Source organism: Pteropus vampyrus, unplaced genomic scaffold (assembly GCF_000151845.1).
Source record: "Pteropus vampyrus isolate Shadow unplaced genomic scaffold, Pvam_2.0 Scaffold40, whole genome shotgun sequence".
Classification (NCBI taxonomy): Eukaryota; Metazoa; Chordata; class Mammalia; order Chiroptera; family Pteropodidae; genus Pteropus; species Pteropus vampyrus.
In genome coordinates, this window is record NW_011888821.1 from 2,850,130 (window position 1) to 2,864,981 (window position 14,852).

Consider the following 14,852-nt stretch of genomic DNA (forward strand, 5'->3'; position numbering starts at 1 on the left):
TCATGCCTCAGAAATAGCCTTCTCCGGAGTCCACTCCAGGACCCCGGGAAAGAAGGGGGAGAATTTCCTTTTCCAAAGATACATTAGCTGTGGCTAGAGCCCAGAACCCTCCAGGCCTGGGGAACTGTGAGTAAGGGGTTAATGAGGTGGGGCTTTAGCAAGCACCAGAATCTCCCTGAAATCCATCGAAGATGAGAAACAGCCAACTAGAGCTAGTCTGGAGTTAAGGGTTCCCATCTCTGTTTAACGCTGCTTTGAGCAAACCCAGGTGACTCACTATCTGAAGCTCTCAGCCACCCTTGTTAATCGCGGCTCAACAAAACCTGGACTAGAGGTGAAAATAAAAAGAGCTTCATGCAGGTCGAAAGGTAAAATTAGCCCTGGTGTCAAGAATTTAAGCCTCACGGTTGGGTAGGGGCATCATGAGCGGGGGAGTCAGAGACTTGCATATTTGTGTCCTAGTGTTCGTGCGGGTCATTCGGAGCAGCAAAAGTATATTGCACATGCAATTCGTAACCACGAAATAATCATAACGGACACACTGCATGCGTTTCCCAGCACTGCTGTAACCAAGGGGCACAAAATGGGTGGCTTAACACAAGACATTTATTCTCTCATAGTTCTGAAGGTCGGTAGTCTGAAATAAGGGGTTGGCGGGGCCATGCTCCTTCTGAAGGTTCTAGGGGAGAATTTGTTCCATGCCTTTTTCTTAGTTTCCGGTGTCATTGGAAATCCTAGGTGTTCCTTGGCTTGTGGACACATCCATCACTCACTCCAGTCTCTGCCTCTGTTATCCCATGGCATTACTCCTGTGAGTTTGTGTCTGTATCCAAATTTTCCTTCTCTTATAAGGGCACCGGCCATATTGGATTAGGGCCCACCATAATGGCCTCGTCTTAACTCGATTACATTCAAAATGACCCTATTTCCAAATAAAGTCACATTTACAGATATTGGATGTTAGGGCTTCAACCTATCTTTTTGGGAGACATGACTCAACAACCCATGACACATGCATTCCCCAGGGATCCCCTAAACACCTACTGCATGCATTAGAGGACAGCCTTGTCAGTCTTAAGACGAATGCTGAGCTTGACGCTTTTACCTACATTAAGACATGTGCTCACTCATCCCTTTCAAAGGTGGGCAAATCTACCCGTGATGCCCGCCCAGGGTTGTGGCCACCGAAATCCATTCCACCTTGTGGTTCTTGCCCCAAGGTCTTGGAGTCTTAAAAATGAAGACAGCTCATTTTACTGGCAGAATCTTAGAGGGTTTTAGTGGCTGCACAGATGACCTTCCCAAATGGCAAATCAAAGCGTGTTCTGACTACACCTCAGAGAGAGGGAGGCTTCTCTGTGGATTCTTCCAAATTAATCATCAGTCCCAAGTCCTCTCCCACCACCCAGGCCCTTCTCTATATAAGGTCTCATTAATGTAGAGAGGAGGCAAGAGGATTAAAATGTTAATCAAGCCACGTTTAGAGAATGTACTGTGCTGATCAGCCCTGCATCCAGGCCAGGACACCTGCAGAACAAAGGGAGATTTCTGAGATTGCTGACAACCCATTCCCCACACCTGTGAAGTGGAAACAGGAACCAAGAGTCATTCCCTATGGCTAAAACCCTGGGGAACCTATGGTTTAAAGGCTGGGAACCGCCATCAGGCCTTCTGCTCTACATAGTCTTACTTTTTCACAGCTACATAATCTTCCCCTTCCTCACTGTATGTCCATATCAAAGGAAATGAGAACTAAAGAATGACCTATAAACTGAATTCCCTGAACTCTCGGGTCCCTCTCAGTGCTTTGATGAGATGCCAGGAGGTGTGCCTGGGGATGTTGAAGGGCCATCTGAGTCCTTCACTATGTGGCCTTGTGTGATCTAGCCCTTGTTTAAGTCTTTACCTCCTGCCGATCGCTGACAGAGTTCATTCAACATTGGCTCAGGATCTATTTGACCTTCTGCTTCATGCCTGGATCACGAGACTACCGCAGTGAACAAAACAGACCGAGTCTCTGCTCTTTCGAAGCTTATGTTTTATGGGAGCTAACAAAGAACCAAGGAATGAATGAGCCCTTACTGTTGGCTACGACCATCTATTTTCCTCCCAAGATGTGTGATATTCCAAATATCTTGACTGTGACCGTTGGCCCTGTGCCATCTATAAAAAGATGGCTGTGCCTCCTGCACACATACCCTCTCTGTCTGTGCAACAGCCACATCTATCAGAACAAAGGGGAGTCATTAGCAGGGTTGTTCTGTCAAAGCCACCTTTTTTGGAAGCTCCTAGCAACAAACTGGGAGCAGGGAACCAAGGATGAACATTTTCTGCCCCCTCTAATTTCACTGCCGATTCTATTTTCATACCAGAACTCAGCATGATTAATAAAATTGTGACTGTAGGGTAGACAGCAGGATGGAGAACACCAAAGAGTGGACTCACCTTCACTGTGCTCCTATCAGGACCGAGAGTGGGGTGAGCTGGGTGAGGCACTTGCCTTGGGCGCAAAATCGAAGGAGTGCCCCAAAACCCAGCAATCCAAATAAATGACATTTTAATGTACTATTTTAGCAGATCAAAATCAATGCGGAAATATCCATGATAAGCAAACTATCAAACTTTTAAGTGAGATCACATAGGCAAAGCTCTTAGCTTGGGATCTGGCACATAGTCAGCATTTAAGAAATCGAGCACAAGAATGGGAAAGTCAAAATAGCATTTTTTTTAGGCGTCTGCAGGTATTAACTCATTTAATCGTCACAACCCCTACGAGGTGGATTTAATGGTTCCTATTTTATAGATGAGGACAATAAAGGCATGCAGATGTGACAGAATTATTCGCATTCATACAAAGAGTAAGGGGGTGGCGCCAGAATGGAACCCAGGTAACCGGGTGCCAGCATCTCCACGAGCGACCACCCGGTGCCGTCGACGCCCGCAATGAAATTAGAACAAACTCAGTGTTTCCACTGTTTCTTGGAGTCTCCATTTTGGATTGATCTGAACAGAAGAAGGCCAATGAGGATGTTTCCCAGTGCTAGTAAATAAATAAAATGAAATCATACAAGGCGTTTTTCTAGGACCCGACAGCTGCATGAAGTGGAGGAAGAAAAACCGGCTCCGCTTGGGATTGACATCAGCTTAATTGGTGACACTATTGATCGGGTACATTGCAGCCCCAGACAGAGGCCCTCAGGGAGAAAGACCTTATCAGTTGAGAAGGAGGAGGCAGGTTTAATCAGTTTAACCTCTCTCAGCTGCCAAGTCCTGTGGAGAAGTGACTGTCTCTCTTCTAGGACAGAGCCCCCAGGTCCTCAATGACAGTGCTCTTGGGGAGGTGGCCCTGGAGGGAGGATAGAAGAAGAATCTGTGAGTCCCACTAAGTCTCTGTGATAAATACTAGAGAGTCATTTGGGTTGAAAATCTCCATTACGGTCTCTTTGAAAAAGAGAGTCCTATACATAGGTCTTAGCTGAGATGTGACATCCTCATCTCTCTCTGTCGTAGCAGCCTGTTGATTTCCTTCATGGAACCAGGTGGTTGTTATTTAATTTAATTTAATTTAATTTCTTTGCTTGCTTGTTTATTGTCCATCTCTCTCCCACAAGCCTGAAAAGCAGGAAAGTGCTGGAATCAGCATCTCTTTCCAAATCCATTTCCGGTGATGCCCAGCTGGAAAGAGCCATTGAAAGAGCATTCGAGCCATGGAAACTAGAAATGCTGCAAGCCACGCTCCCCTCAACCATCACCTGATTAACCTCCTTGAAGACAGACACCACGTCTACTGTGTCTCAGAGCCAGGAACACAACTGGTTTTGGTAAACACCAAAATCAAGCAGCTTGAAATGGCCAGGTGGGAGTATTCACACCGTGGGAATTGGCAAATGGACAGATGGATGCTGTTGTTGTTTGGCTTCCTCTGAAGAAGTCGTTTCAACTCCAGTCTGTTACCTCGTGTCAGATCCCAGAGGATTCAAGATGGAAAAATCACAGCTTCCTGCCCTGCAGAGGCTCGAGGTCTGGCTGTGGGTTTGGAAGAGGACTCATGGACAAATGACAAATGCAGTGCAGTAAGTGTCCAGAGGAGGTGCTCAGGGATCCTGGTGACAAATGGAAGGGTTAGAGTATCTCCCTGCTCATTTGCTGAGGGATGGTGACCACCTAGGTATCAGTTCTCTGTTTTAAGCATCATGGTGCCAGCCAGAAGTGGACACAAGCCAGGCTCTGCAGGGTACAGTCACCCTGTTCAATCTTACTAAGCTATGGGACACTGGGCACCTTATCTGTCTCAGTTTGCACATGGGCTAAGATAGAAATAATAAAACCTATCTCACGGGCGTTATTTAGAAGAATTGTTGCAAGATTCTCGAACAGAGAGACAGGACATCGAGGCTATAAGCAGGAAGCAGCATTTACTGATGCCAGCATCGGCTCAGCGGATTCCTATCCAAAGGTTGAGCCCTGATTGTAACATAACAGGCCGTTTTATACAGTCTTGTTATTCCTACACAGCTATAGAGATAAGGAAGAACATTAATTGGTTGGCAAGCCATGAATCAACAGATGTGAGCTGGAAGAGTCTCTGAGGTGGGAGAGAGGGCAGTCAAGAATGAACTTATTTGAGCAGGAAATGGCCAGGCAGGGTTAGTCTGCCACAGGATGACTTAAATAACAGATGTAAACAGAGTAGGTACTCAATACGGTTCTCACAGAATTCAAATGTGATCATCTGATGCGTTGGAAGAAGCAATCTTTTTCCTCAAATGCAATATACATCATCCTAACATTTGTCCTCTCTCTCTCTCTCTCCATCTCTCCCTCTCTCTTCCTCTCCCTGTTCCTCTCCATTCTCCTTTCCTCTCTTCCTCTCCCCCGTCATTTCTCCCAATCCTAGCTAACATTTACTAACATTAGCACCCATGGCTAATATGATTGAGCTTTTACGCAGTGTCAGGCTTGTTCTAAGTGCTTTACATACATAGCTTACTTTGTCTTTACGATAATCTCTCAGGTTGGTACTGTCCTAATCCCCATCTTCTAAATGAGAAAACAGAAGCACGTGAGGGTGTCATTCAGCAAATTAGTGGCAGAGGAGGGATTGGAACCCAGGCGCTCGGTAACATGCTCTCCCACATCACCTGCTGCTTTTCCCAACCCAATTCCCTTTCGCCATCTTCACATCACATATGCTGTTCGGATGAAAAGCAGCTCCGAGAACCTTTTCCTCAGATGTGGGGGAGGCAAGCAGGCTGCTTCTCATTTTCCCTCGGGTACCAGCAGCAGCTGAGGAGGGATGCTGACCATTCCTATCCCTAATGAGAGATGCTTCGGAAAGAGCAATGAACGGCATCAGCTTTAATTTTCTCCCAAGACGGGCAGGGCTGGTCCTGTTCTCTCTGGACAAGACTGGCTTTTCTTCTGGTAAAAGTGGAAGTTTGCTAAGAGTTTCAACAGCAGGAGGAACAAATATTTAATGGAACCCACCACGAGCAGGGGCCACAGTCCCTGCCCTAAGGCAGGGGTTTCTAGTCTGGGTCCTGGGAGGTGCCCTGTTCCCCTGGGCCCTGAAGCCTCGCTTCCCTTTCATCTACCCTCTGAAGGGTGGGCGGAGCCAGCCTGCAAAATGCAAATCGGTGTTCTGCTCCTCAGAGATAGATGTGAGCTTCTCGTGGACCCCTGGATAAAGTCCAAACTCCCCTCACAGCACCTATAGCCCTTCCAGGGCTGATCTCCCTCCCCATCTCCCCTCCTCCTCCAGGCACCGGCTTCACCAAACTGCTTCGAGGTTAACCCATGCATAATCCGTTCTCTTGCTAGCATTTCAGCCACTGCATCATCCCTTTCCTCTGTGAGACAATCCACTCCGCCTCCGCCTGCTACCTGGTGTTCCAAGTTTGGTAGGAACCTCACCTCCGTGTAGAAGGCTCCCTCACCTGTGAGATCGGGCCATGTATCGTGTTATATGCTCCCAGAGCCCACTGTGTCTTTCCTTCGCCACACCCTGCATGGTTAATAATGCTATTCATGTGCGTGTCACAGCCTCGAACCACTTGTCGTGAGAAACCGTGGCTCGTGGTGAGTCACACGGTAACTTGGACAATGCAAAGACAAAGCCACACATGTACACAACAGACACATGCAAATATGCACATACGCACATGCATGAACACAACCACACATAAACACAACCACACATACACATGCATACACAGACACAGATATGCGCACATGTAATTTGCATATATACACAGACACATACGTACGCATATACACACGTATAAACAGACACACATACACATACTTATATACATATACATGTACATATGAGATAACGGATCTTACATTTTCTTGAATGGTCAGGAAGTATCAAAAGGATGACAGAGACAGAGAAAAGAGAGTCTCTGAAGTCAGGTAAGACTTCCTTGAGATGGTGCAATCGAAGCAAAGCACTGAGTGAAATTCACTGTTAAGTGATGTCTTATTTGAACAGCTTTCAAAGACTTGCCATCCGTCGGCATCCACGATGTATCACCGTAGCCTTTAATCAATGCTCCGTTTGTATATTTGTGCTTACTCTTGCTCAGATTCGTTTCTATTTTGTGCAACCGAAGAACCTTGGAAAACACACCCAGCTACTTGGTCAGTGTGGGAGAGTAGGAGCTGTGTCAGAACTTATTAGAAGGAATCGATTCTCCAGAAGAAAGTAGTGTGCTGTCCAACATCAGCATTTTATCAGTCAGCATTCTTGGAGGCCAACAACAGAAATACCTTCTGGCTGAATGAAGCACAGAGGGTAACCTTTTGAAGGATACCAGGGTCTTACAGAATTGGAGGGACGAGTGGAGACATAGATGAAAACCAAGGATGCTTCAGAAGCCAGAGAGAAGTGACTTCAGTCACAGTAATGTATAGGAGCATGAGATGCCCCTAAACCTGGCTTCCCATTCTTCTGGGATAAGAATAGCGTTGTCCGGCCTCAGTTCGAGAGCCCACCCCTTAGACATGCCAGCTGGATCTGCACCCTGTCTCAGGATTCTGTAATGGGATGAAATTCATACACAATTAGGAATTCTTCCCAACAGGTTATCAGTAAATCATGGGAAGAAGGGTGGGCTTGAAAAAAAAGTCAGAGACAAATATCTGCTAACGTGCCTACTCTCAAATGCCCTTTTAGAGGAGCTGAGTTCATCTCCTGTATTTCTTAATCATCTTCAGAGGTCTACTTCTGTCCTGCTTAGGTATGGGAGGTTGATGGCAGGTCAAATCTCAGAGCAGCCAATACCAGTTTCAAAAAAAAAAAGCTCTTTATAACCAACTCCTTTTCTTACCTCATACAAATTAGACTTCTGAGATTTGGTCTTGGCGATTTCTCACTAGGGACTAGGGCTGGGTCAGACACCTGGACATCTTGCTTAGGTAGTCACTGTGAAGAAAGCGTCCAGTGGATGCAGCTTGCACACTAGGCAGCCATTCTCCTCCTTCTGTCCTTCTCTGACTACCTCATCCCAAATACTGACGTAAGGGACACATGGACCATGGACCATGAGCAGCCAATGGGCCTGGATCCAGTCCCAGCTTCACCACTGCAAAGCTGTGAGAATTGGGAAATTCACTTAACCCATCGGAACCTTTGTAACCGTTAGCAAAATGAGGATAAAAATAGTGCCTACTCCACAGGGTCATGGTTAGGATTAGATAAACAATGAACCAGTAAACTGCTGAACACATAGCAGGGGCTCGATAAATGGCAATTATTGAGATTATTGATAAATGTTAACTTTAGCCCCAAACCAACTTTGGCTGGTAGAAAGAACACAGACATTGCAGTTAGATGGACTTGAATAAGAATCCGTGTTTTATGACTTATTAGTTAGGTGAGTCACGTAATACCCAACTATGCTGCTCCCAGGTTTCTGACCCACAAAAACTGTGATATAATAAATGTTTGCTGTTTCAAGCTGCTAAGTTTTGAGGGTAATTTGTTATGCAGCAATGGATAACGAACATACCCACCTACTTACTTCTGCTTCCTTTTCATTGGTTAGATTGTGTCACATGGTCAGTTCATCTTGAAAGGAAACTGGGAAACGTAGTTTTAAACCAGGCAGATGGCTAATCTGAACAAAGCCAGGGCTCTATTAAGAAGAAGGGAAGAATGAATATTGCATTAAGCAATTTCTTTCCTGCTGCTTTATTATATTTCTCATAGCACAAAGCTGCAAGTTGTTGAAAATGGTTTGTGGATGATGCCTCGTCTTTCCTCTTTATTTTTTTCATTACTAATTGGGGTAGAAAGACAGCAGTTCAGCTCCTACGGAATAGGAGTGTTACTCCTATAGATGCAATGCTTCGAATAAAATTTTGGGACGAAAAAATTATGTAGAAGTCCTACTTGTGGCTCTCTCCCCCTATAAATAAGTCAGTCACAAAGATATCTGTATCATCCATCAACTATTTAATTTCTTAAGAAGATATTAATTTAAGAACCTTTCTACTTGGCCATTTGTATGGCTATGCAAGGATTTGGAAGGATTTATAGTCTCTTAATTTTTCTTACTGGCACATCCTCCTTCATTCCTTTTCAAGAGAAGGGGACCAAAATGCCATCATAATATTTCATGTCATATACTTGAATATCTGCCATAGGAACATTTTACTTTTTTTCCTAATTAAATTGAGAGAGCAATCTCAGTTTTTATGTTCTCATAAACCATTCAGAAGCCTTTTCGTACTTTTTTACCAGTGGAAAGACACTAACATTTACTAAACACCTACTGTGTGCCAGGTGATTTACATATGTTAACTGCTTTATATGCATACAATAGCCCTATGCTAGAGGTCACTATGTGTACGTCATTATGTCTATTTTATGAATGAGAGTCATACAAGTGACTTGTCCCGGGGAGAATTGAGGTTTGAATCAGGTCTTTGGTTTCAAAGTCTTTCCATGAAACGAAATTGTCCTTCACCCCTGCCCCATTTGAAGAAGGATAAATTGGTTCTTCATGACCAATGTTTAAATTTCTTCTTAGTTGGTTCCTTGACCTAGTTAAAGGAAAAGTTAATGTCAAAACTTTTAGGCACTTACACAGTGCCTAATTGTATTTTAATATTTGATAATGCTTAGGAATGATTGAAGAATTAGCACTAATTCTGAGCTGGTTATCACATGTCTTATGATATGTGAACTGTGGCCTTCAGAACATTCTTAAACTTTTTTCCCTAATTATTACCGGGTGGATGTGAATGATGCTGCTGTTGAAAAAGTCTGTCAGGACTTCATTTTTAAAATAAAGATTTAGGAGAAAGTGAATCTGGCTTTTCTGAAGATGTCGGCCAAATGACTGATGGATGGTGTTCTGTTGCCTATGAAATGATTTCTGTTGGAGTCCATCAAGATGCCCACCTTGGCTCAGATTTAATTTGGGTGGCAGGGTCATCTTTAGCCAAGATTTTGTTTGACTGTATTTTTTAACATTTTTGTTTTTTGAAATTAAGCTTTTTTTTTGGGAGATCATTATAGATTCACGTTCAGTTGCAAGAAATAATAGAGAGAGATACCGTGGATCCTCTGTCCAGTTTCCTCAGTGGTAACACTTTGCAAAAGGACAAGGTCACAGGCAGGATATTGACACTGATACAGCGAAGATGTAGAACCACCTCATCCACCAGGATTCCACCTGCTGTCCTTTTGTAGTTGTACCCAGTTAAGGTATTTTCATTGCAAGGAATGAAGTCACCCCAGCAATGCTTCATGTTCATCATTCCCATTCCATTTTCTTGCTTTCAATCAGGCGACTCTGGTGAGGTGTCTGATTGGCAATGGGAGCGAGGTCAATCATAGACTATGGCAATGGGAGCGAGGTCTATGATTGACCTCACTCCCATTGCCATAGAGATTGGTCAGATGATCCAAGCCTAGCCAATCATAGTAAGCCATTTACATGCTTAAGGGGATTGGTGATTGGCGGGCGGCTAAACGTGTTTTCAATTCTGGCCTAAAGACTTTTCCTTGGATTTTTGTTTTTTTTTAATGTGGAACTGGGGAAGGGGCTTGCCTCTGGGATCCTGGAACTGAAATGATGAGGAGTTGTTGCTTGCAGCCTATTTCTTACCAGGTGGGAAAAGCCTGGCTATTTGAAGAGAGAATGAAGCCTACACTCAGATATAGGTATTGGAAAGGTGGCAGATGAGCTAGTGATGGAGATTAGAATATCACCCCCTGGGCCCAGTCATGCCTGAGGCTACCTCCTTCTCTTTGCTTACTGGCATATAAGTCAGTACCTCCTATGCTTTTGCTTAGGTAGATCTGAATTCTATTACTTTCCACACAAAGAATGCCATTGGCTATTGAAGGATCCCAGAAAAATTTCTTGGACTCAAACACAGCAAGGCTTCTTGAGGGTCTGGGGCCAGGAACTCAAGGTATGAGGACCCAGCCGGCCTCTCTTCCTGTGGGCCTATCTCCTGCCTCCTTTTATCAGCATACCATCTCTCTCTTTTCCTCCATGTTCATGATCAACAGAAGACGGCCACTCCTCCAGTTTCTTAATCCAAAGTCCGGATTCTGGGGGAGAGAATCCATTCGGCCTCGCTTAGGAATAGTCTGATGTCTATTCCTGGTGTGATCGCTATAGACAGGGTGTCAGGGCCACATGTCCTCACAGAGCGAGTGATCCAAGAGAAAGCAAGGGGAATCCATAATACATGTATGACCAAGCCTCAGAAGTCATATACCGTATGTCTGCAAATCCTGTGGGGCACACAGGTCAGCTTATTCAATATGGGAATGGACAGACAAGGGCTTCAAAACCAAGGAGCAAGAATCACCGGGGGGCATCTCGGTGGCTGGCACGCACAGCCAGGTAAAATAGTGTCCGTAAGCGTGCAGCTCAGCATGGCACCTAGTAGCCACTCAATTCCTTCCTTCATCCCTAAACTTTATTTAACTGCAATTTCTACATTTAAATCTCTCAGACACAGTTGGGAAGGACTGCTGACATGCCCATTTTCTCTGAGGCTCCCAAGTGCAGGAGCTCATAAATCTAGAAATGTACTCTCTGTGTTGTGGATTCTGTTTTCTCTCTCCCCGTGAGTATCTTAATCCGCAAGACCCCTTACCAATGAACCTTTATTCTCTCACTGAATGGGCTGCAATCTCTCCCCCACGAGAGCTCACGGAATTCCAAGAGGGGCTGAATTCTGAAAACTCATGAAAAGTAGCAACACAAAGGCAAGCACCATTTATGAGCCCTCATGGGCCCCAGGTTGATTAGAAAGGGGCTGTAAAGTAATTACAGAGTGGAAGAGCCTCTGAGCGGAAGTGAGCTGGTGATAAGGTTGCTGCAATCAGCCTGAACAAAGGGAATTTCACCGAATGAACCGAATGAACCGAGCCTGTGAAAAAAACAAGGCCTCCAAGCTCTCCAATGACTGGGGCCCAAAGATACTGGAGAAGGCCTCTCAGATTCAAATTTCACAACAAAGCGTAATTTTAGGTTGGTTTTCATGAGAGAAAAAGAGGGAGAAAAGAGGAAGGGAAACGTAAAAACTGGGGGGGCGGGGGGGGAAGATCATCCAAAAAGAACATCATTTATTCATTCAATGAATATTTATTGGGCATCCACCTGTGCTTCAAACTGGTTAGGAGTGATGCACAAACAGATAAGTAGGATTCAGTCTTTGATCTCAGGGCGTGCATCGTCTGATAGGGAAACACAGCTGTAAATAGGTCACGCTGATGTATTACATGGGATGAGAGCACAGAAGAAGGTCCACTTTCCAGCCTGAAGTTCAGAATGAATTTCCTGAAGGAGGTGACAGTGCCTGAGCTGAAATTTAAAGCTGAGCAGCAAAGACAAGAACAAGGAAGGCAGCTCAGATGGAGGGATCAGCAAGCGCTAAGACTCAGAGATGTAAAGGATGTTCAGAGAAATCAAGCGGATATGAGGAGAAAGACCATCCTCTCGGATGTGGAAACCACCACTGCACTAATCTGGTGCTCTGTGTTAAGTGTATCTATTTCTTTTATTAGAGCAGTGTGTGTGCAGTGCTTGTGGCCACACACCCATTAAACATTCATGCCCTTGTGACTACTGACTCGTTTGACACCAACTAGGAATTGACAGGTCATCTGGAGGTTGGGCCAAGAGCTATCTCTCCACTCTGAATTGCTAGGTTCCAATAGGTCCTAAAGATGATAAAGTTTCCCATCTTTTTCTCTATTTTCTTTCCTTCTTTCTTTCTTTCCTTCCTTCCTGCCTTTCCTCCTACCTTCCTTTTCTCCCTCCCTCCCTCCCTCCTTCCTTCCTTCCTTTCCATTTTTCTTTTAAAGCACTGATGCCTATTCACCTGTATTGGACATTCTGAGTGAGGAGCTTGTCCAGAAATAAGAAGAGAAGTAAGAAGGAGGACAAGTGGAAGGATGAGAGACAGAGACACTCTTAATTTATTAAAGTGTGAGGGCAGGAGTTTCCTATTCCTTCTAAACAAAAAATAATCCTTCCCCTCACCATAGATATCTACTGTTATTAAAAATAAATAACTTCTTTAACAGAGATTAGTCCCTACCTGAATGCTCAGGTAGACACATGTTCACAGGCCCCTTTGGCCTGGAGAGGAAACTTTTAAATAATCAAGTAATGTGTTTGCCTTTCTCTGTTGTCCCGAGGAATATGAAACAGACTTTCTAGTCTACTCCCAGCACCAAGGAAATAACTGGGTTTATTCCTGATAAGGATAATTTAAAAAAATCAGTGATGAAAACTGTTTCCTTTTTCCTTAACCTCAGTAGCTAAAACACTTTCGTTCCCTCTGGCCGCCCAGACTAAGTGTGATTGAACTTAGAATGTTTCTCCTGTCAGTGCCATAATCACAGTACAGTTTAAACAATACATTTTGTATTTCATTGCAGCAAACACAGATACAAAAAGCTTAACACGCAGGTGGAGGTGAGAGGAAATTAATCACCTTTTTGCAGGAAGCAAATGCATTAGCGCTCTGTGCTAAGTTTCTGAAATGGAGCCCCAGGGAATGGGGAGATTGCCAGAGGTGAGGCCTCAGGACGCTGTGAAATGCCCACACCAGCACTTTGTATCCTCCTCCTTCCCCCGGCCCCATCTGCCCAGAACACCTGAGGAAGCAACTTGCAGTATAGGGAAGGCCTGACTTGCGAGATTTCAGAATCCTTTACGTGGCTATAACAGAGAGTCGCTCATCAGAACTTTCTGGACAAATGAGACACAGGGAGACACATTCGCTTAGATCAGTATGTATTGACCCAACACCTATTATGTGCCAGGCGCTGTGCTACATCCTGGGATGTAGGGGACGGGATATCAAACGTCTTGCCAGAGACCTGAATGCAATAAGTGGGTTTTTGCCCATACTATCCCTCTTGTCTGGGGTGCCTGCCCCACTCCTGCCTAGTGAATTTCTACTTATCTTCAAAAATTCACTCGGCATCACTTCCTCCCCCAAATTTCCTCTGCTATTCACCCCACGTGATACATTTTATCTTCCTACTTATTTTCCTTTGTTCCATAATGGGAACTTGAATCTCTGTCTCTGTCTCTGCCTTTCTCTGTCTCTCTCTGTCTCTGTCTCCCTGTCTCTCTGTCTCTATCTCTGTCTCTGTCTCTCTGTTTCTCTCTCTCACGCGCAGAGTATTGTTCACACCCTGTGGCATTTATTTGCTTCCCTGTCAATCTCTCCCACTAGGACTCCATGGGCTTTTTGAGGACAAGCCTACTATCTTACTTATTTCTGTATCCCTGTTTTTTAAATTTAGTTCACAGAATGTAGCAGGTGCTCGCAAACCTCCCATCCATCTCTGGATCTTTATGTCCTCAACTGCCCCAAATAAAACTTGCCTTGATCATCCTGAGGGCACCTCTAAGGTCCAGGATTCTTTGACTTTACAAAGTACCAGTTTACTTAGCACCGATGCATTCCGGAATCAGAGGAGGATATATTCTACGGCTCCATGAAGGTAGGAGAAATTTTGTTGTGTGATGGACAAAAAAGTAAGACAAAGAGAATCCTTCAGGGCATCTTCAGGTGGTTAATGCCTCCTGGTGCATGTCCAGCGCCCATCTGGGACATAGGGTTACGTCTCTGGTGGAGACCCTGGTGGCACGGTGGCAGGCATTGCTGGTGCTCACCACTCCAGATTGTTCAGGAGGGACACATTTCTCAGAACTCTTGGAGTTCTTTGGTATCATGCCGCTTTTTTAGATTGGAAATGATATATGTCATTTCTGAAGGACTTTAGAGACAGAGCATGCTTCTCTCTCTCTTTCCCAGCTGTAGCCAGTCGAGGAAGCCTCCCATTCCAAAAGGTGTAGCCACAGGTTGGTGGGGCCTCCAACATCCTGGATGCCTGAGTGGCTGTGTGGAGTGGGGTGTCCTGCCAATTCGATGGAAATGTGGTATGATTAAGAAATAACATTTTGTTGTGTTACGACACTGAGATTTGGGGATTTTTTTACTGCAGCAAAATCTGGTCTATGCTGACTGATAGAGGCAGGAAGTTGCTTCTTGGCCTTTGTCCAATGAGCTTGAAAGCCCTGAACACTATTCTGAGGCATGTTTCATGCTGGAGCTAGAGCAGCTCTAAGATGCTTTGATAGTCAATCACCAGGTTCCATCAGCAAACTGCTAAAATTAAAAAAGGCAGCTTCTGACCAAGGGGCAAGAAAGAGGCTGGGACAGTGAGTTCTCTGGGATACTGCTGTTCAAGTAGATAGTTTTGATCTGTTCCTTGTTAATAAGTTCAGAGACCATTACTATTCTCAACAGGCAACTGCTTTATCTCAAGTGTCTGGGGAATTGCTTATTTTTTCTTTTCT